General features: G+C 42.4%; 1 long non-coding RNA gene across 1 annotated transcript; it reads left to right on the forward strand.

Moving 5' to 3' along the window:
* The first annotated feature begins 5,620 nt into the window (after positions 1-5,620).
* Positions 5,621-8,986, forward strand: LOC106570881 (uncharacterized). Its single transcript, XR_006759077.2, has 4 exons — positions 5,621-6,025; positions 6,270-6,432; positions 7,000-7,119; positions 7,371-8,986. It is a non-coding gene; the product is annotated as an uncharacterized LOC106570881 (long non-coding RNA).
* The last annotated feature ends 881 nt before the right edge of the window (positions 8,987-9,867 follow it).

The raw sequence follows: 9,867 nt of genomic DNA on the forward strand, positions 1-9,867 counted from the left end.
AACTATATAAGGTTTGGTTTAGAGACATCATTGAGAACTTTATAAGGTTTGGTTTAGAGACATTACTGAGAACTACATAAGGTTTGGTTTAGAGACATTACTGAATTTACCACAGGTGGACTCTAATCAAATTGTTGAAACATCTCAAGGATGATCAATGGAAACAAGATGCACCTGAGCTCAATTTCAAGTCTCTTATCAAAGGGTCTGAATACTTATGTAAATAAGGTATTTCTGTTTTATATTTTTAATACATTTGCAAAAATGTCTAAAAATCAGTTTTCACTTTGTCATTATGGGGTAATGTGTGTAGACTGACGAGAAAATGCGAAGAAAAAAGTTTTCATCCATTTAAGAATAAGGCCATAAAGTAACAAAATGTAGAAAAAGTCAATGGGTCTGAATGCACTGATTAATGGTATTACTGATAAATTACAGATCCTATGCAGTACTATTTACCATCTCCACCATTAGCAATGCACTCTCCCTAACCTAACTGTTTATTCACTGGGCTGGCCTTTTTGACATTATCTGGAATAGAATTTGTTCAATCAGCATTTCAGATAGTATCAGAATTTGTTGTTACACGTTATAGGCTTCCATATTTATCTTGGTAATCAAATCAAATCAAATGTTATTTGTCACGTACACATGGGTAGCAGATGTTAATGGGAGTGTCATGAAATGCTTGTGCTTCTAGTTCTGACAGTGCAGTAATATCTAACAAGTTATCTAACAATTCTGCAACAACTACCTAATACACTCAAATCTAAAGGGGTGGATGAGAATATGTACATGTAAGTATATGGATGAGCGATGGCGAAGGCGCAATAGATGGTATAAAATACAGTATATACATGTGATATGAGTAATGTAAGATATGTAAACATTATTAAAGTGTCATTATTTAGAGTGCATTGTATAAAGTGACGAGTGATCCATTTGTTAAAGTGGCCAGTGATTGGGTCTCAGTGTAGGCAGCAGCCTCTCTGAGTTAGTGATGGTTGTTTAGCAGTCGGATGGCCTTGAGATAGAAGCTGTTTTTCAGTCTCTCGGCCCCTGCTTTGATGCACCTGTACTAACCTCGCCTTCTGGATGGTAGTGGTGTGAACAGGCAGTGGCTTTGGTGGTTGATGTCCTTGATGACCTTTTTGGCCTTCCTGTGACATCGGGTGCTGTAGGTGTCATGGAGGGCAGGTAGTTTGCCCCCCGGCCTTCCGGAGAGCCTTGCGGTTGAGGGCGGTGCAGTTGACGTCCTAGGCTGTGATACAGCCCGACAGGATGCTCTCGATTGTGCATTTTTAATTTATTTTATTATTATTATTTTTTCACCTTTAATTAACCAGGTAGGCTAGTTGAGAACAAGTTCTTATTTACAACTGCGACCTGGCCAAGATAAAGCACAGCAGTTCGACACATACGACAACACAGAGTTACACATGGAAAAAAAAAAAATACAGTCAATAATACAGTAGAAAAAAGAAAATTCTATATACAGTGAGTGCAAATGAGGTAAGATAAGGGAGGTAAGGCAATAAATAGGCCATGGTGGCGAAGTAATTACAATATAGCAATTAGACACTGGAATGGTAGATGTGCAGAAGATGAATGTGCAAGTAGAGATACTGGGGTGCAAAGGAGCAAGATAAATAAATAAATACAGTATGGGATGAGTTATTTGTTTACAGATGGGCTATGTACAGGTGTGGTGATCTGTGAGCTGCTCAGATAGCTGGTGCTTAAAGCTAGTGAGGGAGATGTAAGTCTCCAGCTTCAGTGATTTTTGCAGTTCGTTCCAGTCATTGGCAGCAGAGAACTGGAAGGAAAGACGGCCAAAGTAGGAATTGGCTTTGGGGGTGACCAGTGAGATATACCTGCTGGAGCGCATGTTACGGGTGGGTGCTGCTATGGTGACCAGTGAGCTGAGATAAGGAAAAACAATGTTTACAAGGGACAGGAAGGGACAAGACAAAAACACACATCCGACTGCTACGCCATCTTGGATATTTTTTTGTAAAAGTTTGTCTGTAAAAGTTTGTCAGGGTTTTTGGTGACAAGCCACATTTCTTCAGCCTCCTGAGGTTGAGCTTTCTTCACCACACTGTCTGTGATTTCAGTTTGTCTGTGATGTGTACGCCGAGGAACGTAAAACTTTCCATCTTCTCCACTGCTGTCCCATCGATGTGGATAGGGTGGTGCTCCCTCTGCTGTTTCCTGAAGTCCACGATCATCTCCATTGTTTTGTTGACGTTGAATGAGAAATTGTTTTCCTGACACCTCACTCCGAGTGCCCTCACCTCCTCCATGTAGGCTGTCTCGTCATTGTTGGTAATCAAGCCCACTACTGTTGTGTCATCTGCAAACTTGATGATTGAGTTGGAGGTGTGCATGGCCACACAGTCGTGGGTGAACAGGGAGTACAGGAGGGGGCTGAGCACGTACCCTTGTGGGGCCCCAGTGTTGAGGGTCAGCAAATTGGAGATGTTGTTTCCTACCTTCACCACCTGGGGGCGGCCCGTCAGAAAGTCCAGGACCCAATTGCACAGGGCAGGGTTGAGACTCAGGGCCTCCAGCTTGATGATGAGCTTGGTGTTGAATGCTGAGCTGTAGTCAATGATCAGCATTCTTACATTGGTATTCCTTTTGTCCAGATGGGATAGGGCAGTGTGCAGTGTGATGGCATCGTCTGTGGACCTGTTGGGACGGTATGCAAACTGAACTGGGTCTATGGTGGCCGATAAGGTGAAGGTGATATAATCCTTCACTAGTCTCTCAAAGCACTTCATGATGACAGAAGTGAGTGCTACGGGGTGGTAGTCATTTAGTTCAGCTATCTTTGCTTTCTTGGGTCCAGGAACAATGGTAGCCATCTTAAAACATTTGGGGACAACAGACTGGGATAAGGAGCGATTGAATATGTTCGTAAACACACCAGCCAGCAGGTCTGCGCATGCTCAGCTGGTCTGCGAATGCAGCAAGGGATGCTGTCTGGGCCAGGAGACTTGTGAGGGTTAACACATTTAAATGTTTTATTCACGTCAGCCACGGAGAAGGGGGGGGCGCAGTCCTTGATAGCGGGTCGCGATGGTGGCACTGTATTATCCTCAAAGCGGGCAAAGAAGGTGTTTAGTTTGTCTGGAGGCATGACGTCGGTGTCCTTGACGAGGCTTGATTTCTTTCTGTAGTCTGATTTCCTGTAGACGCTGCCACATACGTCTCGTGTCTGAGCCATTGAATTTCGACTCTACCTTGTCCCTGTACCGGCATTTCATTTGTTTGACTGCCTTGCGGAGGGAATTGCTGCACAGTTTATTTTCAGACATATTCCCAGACGTCTTTCCATGGTTAATTGAGGTGGATCGCGCTTTCAGTTTTGCGCGAATGGCGCCATCCATCCACGGTTTCTGGTTAGGGTGGGTTGTAATAGTCACAGTGGGTACAACATCTCCAATGCACTTCTTTATAAACCCACGAATACGTCGATGTTGTTCTCTGAGGCTGACCGGAACATATTTCAGTCCGCGTGATCAAAACAATCTTGAAGCGTGGCTTCCGACTGGTCGGACCAGTGTTGAATGGTTCTCATCACTGGTACATCCTGTTTAAGTTTCTGCCTATAAGACGGAAGGAGCAAGATGGCGTCGTGGTCGGATTTGCCGTAGGGAGGACGGGGGAGGGTTTGTATGCATCGCGGAACTTAGAGTAGCAGTGGTCGAGGGTATTGCGCATGCACGTAGCGCAATCAATATGCTGGAAGACTTTAGGTAGACTTGTTCTCAAATTTGCTTTGTTAAAATCCCCAGCTGCAATAAATGCAGCCTTAGGATGTATGGTTTCCAGTTTGCATATAGTCCAGTGAAGTTCTTTAATGGCCGTCTTGGTGTCTGCTTGAGGGGGAATCAACACCGCTGTGACTATAACTGACGAGAATTCTCTTGGTAGGTAAAATGGCCGGCATTTCTAGATCGGGTGATTGTAAGGAATTCTAGATCGGGTGAGCAGAAGGACTTGAGTTCCTGTATGTTGTTATGATTACACCATGAGTCGTTAATCATAAAGCATACACCCCCGCCCTTCCTTTTCACAGAGAGGTGTTTATCTCTGTCGGCGCAATGCATGGAGAAGCCCAGTGGCTGAACCGATTCCGACAACATATCCCGAGAGAGCCATGCTTCCGTGAAACAAGGAATGTTACGATCTCTGATGTCTCTCTGGAAGGCAAACCCTTGCTCGAATTTCTCATACCTTGTTGTCAAGAGACTGGACATTGGCTGGTAGTATATTCAGGAGCGGCGTGCGATGTGCACGTCTACGGATTCTGACCAGGTGGCCTCTTCGTCTCCCCCTTCAGCGCCGTTGTTGTTTTGGATTGCCTACTGGAATTAGCTCCATTGCCCTGGGTAGTGGTCCGAACAAAGATTCCGCTTCGGGAAAGTCGTATTCCTGGTCATAATGTTGGTAAGTTGACGTTGCTCTTACATCCAATAGTTCTTCCCGGTTGTATGTAAGAAGACTTAAGATTTCCTGGGGTAAGAATGTAAGAAATAATACAAAAAAACAAAATACTGCGTAGTTTCCTAAGAACTCGAAGTGAGGCGACCATCTCTGTCGGTGCCATGCTGTTGTGCTCTCATTGGTTGAGATGTAATTAAGTAGTCCTAATCACCAAGTGTGAGTCATTATTGCCTGTGGGTGTGTGAGTGTGTGAGTGCCTGAGATCTTTATAAACAGCTAGATTGCACAGTAAGGACCATCAGCAGTCGGGTGAGAAAGACAGAAGAATATCCAGGTAAGACATGATCTGTTCTTCTGGTGCTGTTCTTCTGTTCTTCTACCTCTTCTACCTCTCTCTCTCTCTCTCTCTCTCTCTCTCTCTCCCTCTCGCTATCTCTCTCTTTCTGTCAATTTCTGTCTTTCTTTCTGTCTCTCGCTCTCTCTCTCTCTGTCGCTGTCTGTCGATCTCTCTCTCTCTTCGTCCACTGACTAATCTCTTAACCTGTTGGGGCTAGGGAGCAGTATTTGCACGGCCGGATAAAAAACGTACCCGATTTAATCTGGTTACTACTCCTGCCCAGTAACTAGAATATGCATATAATTATTGGCTTTGGATAGAAAACACCCTAAAGATTCTAAAACTGTTTGAATGGTGTCTGTGAGTATAACAGAACTCATATGGCAGGCCAAAACCTGAGAAGATTTCAAGCAGGAAGTGGCCTGTCTGAGAAGTAGTGTTTCATCTTGGCTCTTTTTATTGAAGACTCAGGATCTGTGCAATAACGTGACACTTCCTACGGCTTCCATAGGCTCTCAGAGCCCGGGAAAAAGCTGAACGATATCGAGGCAGGCTCTGGCTGAAACACTTTATCGCTTTTGGCAAGTGGCCGATAAGAGTACTATGGGCTTAGGCGCGTGCCCGCGTCGACCGAATGCTTTCTTTTCCTTTGTCTGTTCCCACCGAACACTGCCGGTGAATTTACTAAATTACTCACGATAAACGTTCACAAAAAACATAACAATTATTTTAAGAATTACAGATACAGAACTCCTCTATGCACTCGCTATGTCCGATTTTAAAATAGCTTTTCGGTGAAAGCACATTTTGCAATATTCTCAGTAGATAGCCCGGCATCACAGGGCTAGCTATTTAGACACCCAGCAAGTTTAGCACTCACCAAAGTCAGATTTACTATAAGAAAAATGTTATATCGGGTACGTTTTTTATCCGGCTGTGTCAATACTGCCCCCTATCACTAACAGGTTAATACTGATGATATGTCCTGATCTTTCAACTCTATTTTTACTCCATCTCTCTGAATACTGTTTGTAGTGTTAGTTTCAAGATCTTATGGACACCCACTCCTCTCCATTCCTCTCCTCTCTCCCAGACAGTGTACCATGGCCTCTCTCTCCTCTCCCCTCCCCTCCTCTCTCTCAGACAGTGTACCATGGCCTCTCTCTCCTCTCCCCTCCCCTCACCTGACAGTTTCTATATCAAGTGACATCTCCCTCCATCCAGGATACGCTGGTGGGTAAATCAAACACACTATCTTCAATTGAATAAGAGCCAGTTTTTCTTCTGATTCAGGATTGTTCTGGTGGTTCTTCCATCTCTCTCTCTCTCTCTCTCTCTCCCTCTCTCTCTCTCTCTCTCTCCCTCCACTGGTCTTTCAACTGTATTTTCATGCTGTTAGTTTCAAGCTCTTATGGGACACCCATCTAACATGTTAATTTCATCCCCCTACCCACCTCTTCTCTCTCCTCTCTCCCAGACAGTGTACCATGGCTTCTCTCTCTCTGTCCCTGGGACTGCTGGTGCTATGCACCCTGGCTCTTGTACACTGTGACCTGGATGACAGCCATGTCAGGGTGTGGGGCCTTAGTGCCTCCAACCTGAAAGGAGACCTCCTCTCCCTGCCAGACCCCTACGTCAAGGTGAATTGATTCATTTATTTATTCGTTATTTAACCCAAACAGTCAGTTAACAAAACATTCTTATTTACAATGAGGGACTTGCAGGTGGGGTAATAAAACAGAAGAAGTACAGTAATGTTACAAACAGGACAGACATCCTAACACAAAAGGACAGAGACACAGCACTAATCAAACAGTAAACAGTAGACTGTCAGCTGTCATTTGTTTGGATATCAAGTAGCCTACAGAGACGTGGGAACATGAAAATGTTAGTGATTGGCTTGTTATTTGTTAGGTGAACAAATAAACAAACAAACGAATGCAAAAACAAACAAATGAATGAATGAATGAATGAATGAATGAATGAATGAATGAATGAATGAACGAATGAATGAATTTTTAAATACCCATAGAGGTTCCTCAGCCAAGTGAGCCAACAATACATAAAACATCCTTGAGGATTAAAAGCACAATAATAATAAATAACATTTAATAATAAAAAAGTCTACTGACAACATTATTTTCCTTAGGTAATAATAAATAACATTTAATAATAAAAAAGTCTACTGACAACATTATTTTCCTTAGGTGTGGTGTGGCCCAGCCTTCGGTGGCATCACCAGCATTCTGTAGAACCAGGCCAACCCCACCTGGCCCGGCGAGTTCAACTTCGTAGACATCATCCACAATTCTGTCCTGAAGCTGGAGGTGAGTTTCCCTCTTACTATGCAAAGCGCTTTTTAGCACTGGAAAATCACTATGTAAATCCCATCAATTCTTATTATGATGATAATGATGAAGAGGAGGAGGAGGAGGAAAAGGTGGAGGACAAGGAGTAGGAGGATTATTATGATTATTTATTTTTGTATTATTGTTATTATTATTGTTACGTTGATTGTTATTGTTACTATGAATATTTACATGTTTTATTATCATTTTGTTTATATTATTATTATTAGGTGTGGGATGACGACGTCGGACTAGATGACTGTCTGGGGAAACTGCACCACAACCATCCGCTCAGGAACACACACTGAGACCTGCCACCTGAAGAGAGCACCGTCTACTACACCTACAGCTACAAGAAGGAACAGCACCAACAGAATGATCATTAGAGTGTAACCTATGACCTTGTGTCTGATTGGCTCTCTCACACTGTCACTCATGTATTCACTTCCTTATAGCATAAAACATTGTTTTTTACTGTGAGATGTTCTCAGTCTGGCTGTTTCTGTATTGTTTTATGCTTCTCAGAAGATGTCTTAGATTGGTCCATAGAATATTAAAAGTGGTAAATCAATATTTCTACCAGCTTTTAGGTTTTATGTCGAAGCTTTTACCATTTGACATTTACCTTTCACAGTATATCATTATTGTGCTTAAACTTGAGCTTAATATAACTTTGATCATTCAAAGGTTTGGCCTTCGTTCGATCCTTCAAAGAATCCCCATTAATGGTTCCTTGAAGAGCTTTTTGGGGTTCACCCCCACCCCCTTGGTATTTGGTATTTATTAGGATCCCCATCATCTCTCTGATTCAGAGGGGTTGGGTTAAATGCGGAAGACACATTTCAGGTGAATACATTCAGTTGTACAACTGACTAGGTATCATCCTTTCTCTTTCCCTTTCCATTAGCCACTGCGAAAGCGTCAGCTACTCTTCTTGGGGTCCACATGAAACATGACATAATACATAGCACAGAACATTATTAGTCAAGGACTGAAATGCATACATTTTAAAATGTCACACATAGCCTACATATCAGTACATGCACACAATATCTAGGTCTAATACATAGTACAGGGCAAATTACAATACAATAAATATAAAATGGCTATTCACAGTCCCCTTTGTGTTCTTTTATCTGGTTTTTTTAACTGGTTTTATTGCTAGGTTAAGTTACTTGGGGTGGCAGAGAGTTACATGTTGTCATGGCTCTATTTAATACTGTGTGTTTCCCTGCCTCTGTTCTGGACCAGGGGACTGTGAAGAGACCTCTGGTTGAATTCCTTGTACCGATGAGTGTCCAAACTGTGTGTTTCCCTGCCTCTGTTCTGGACCTGGGGACTGTGAAGAGACCTCTGGTTGAATTCCTTGTACCGATGAGTGTCCAAACTGTGTGCCAACTGGTTGAACAGACAGTTCAGTACCTTCAACATATCAATACATCACACAAAGACCAATAATGATGCAGTCAATCTGTCCTCAACTTTCAGCCAGGAGAGACTGACATGCATGTTACTGACACTTTCCCTCCATGTACAGTGCCAGACACACCTATTAGATAGGTAACTCTGTGTTCTATTAGATAGGTAACACTGTGTTCTATTAGATAGGTAACTCTGTGTTCTATTAGATAGGTAACTCTCAATCCATAATAAGGCAGAGGATGCAAATTCATAACACCTACGTTTTTTCAGCAATAGATTATGATCAATGACATCAAAAGCTGCACTGAATTCTAACAAACAGCTCCGACAATCTTCTTACTATCAATTTTTTCAGCCAATCATCAGTCATTTGTGTCAGTGCCGAGCATGTTGAGTGCCCTTCCAAATAAACATGCTGAAAGTCTGTTGTTCTTTTTTTTCTCTTGTAAAATAACTTTGTATTTGATCAAATACAATTTTTTCAAAGAGTTTGCTAAGCATTTGTAAGAGGCTGATTGGTCAGCTATTTGCACCATTAAAGGGTGCTCTGCTATTCTTGTGCAGCTGAATGACCCTGAATGACCTATCTCTTTCCATGTCTGAGGAACACAGACTTCAATTGAAGATGTGGCAAACAGGAGTCACAATGTATTCCGCTACCAACCTCAACAATTTACCATCCAGGTTGTCGGTACCAGGTGGTTTGTCCTTGCTTGTAGATAGAAACCATTTTTTTCACTTCTTCTTTGTCTTATTACTATTCTCTTAACCTCCTATTATTAGTATGAATAATAATCAGCAAAACAATAAGAACAATAATTAGTATTTATAATGATATGCATAACAATAATAACAATAAAACTTTATTTTAGTTGTCAGCGTTTATTTTAGTTACAAAGCAGAATTTAAAAAAATCTAAATAGAGCCCCAAGTCGAAGGCTATATCCTCTGGCGTGTTGATGTTGATGTCCTCCTTATGCAGAGCCAGAATGATTTTGCAGTGCAAGGTGATCGAACATGTTTCGGTTGTGAGTGTTGCAACCGACGACAGACGGTCCCGTTCTGTAACCTTGTGTGGCCTACCACTTTGTGGCTGAGCCGTTGTTGCTCTAGACATTTCCACTTCACAATAACAACACTTAAAGTTGACCAGGGCAGTTCTAGCAGGGCACAAATTTGATGACCTGACTTGTTGGAAAGGTGGCATCCTATGACGTTGCCAATTTGAAAGTTACTGAGCTCTTCAATAAGGCCATTCTACTGCCAATGTTAGGCTGTGGAGATTGCATGGCTATGTGCTCAAAT

This window comes from Salmo salar, chromosome 15 (genome assembly GCF_965601325.2).
Source record: "Salmo salar chromosome 15, fSalSal1, whole genome shotgun sequence".
Lineage (NCBI taxonomy): Eukaryota > Metazoa > Chordata > Actinopteri > Salmoniformes > Salmonidae > Salmo > Salmo salar.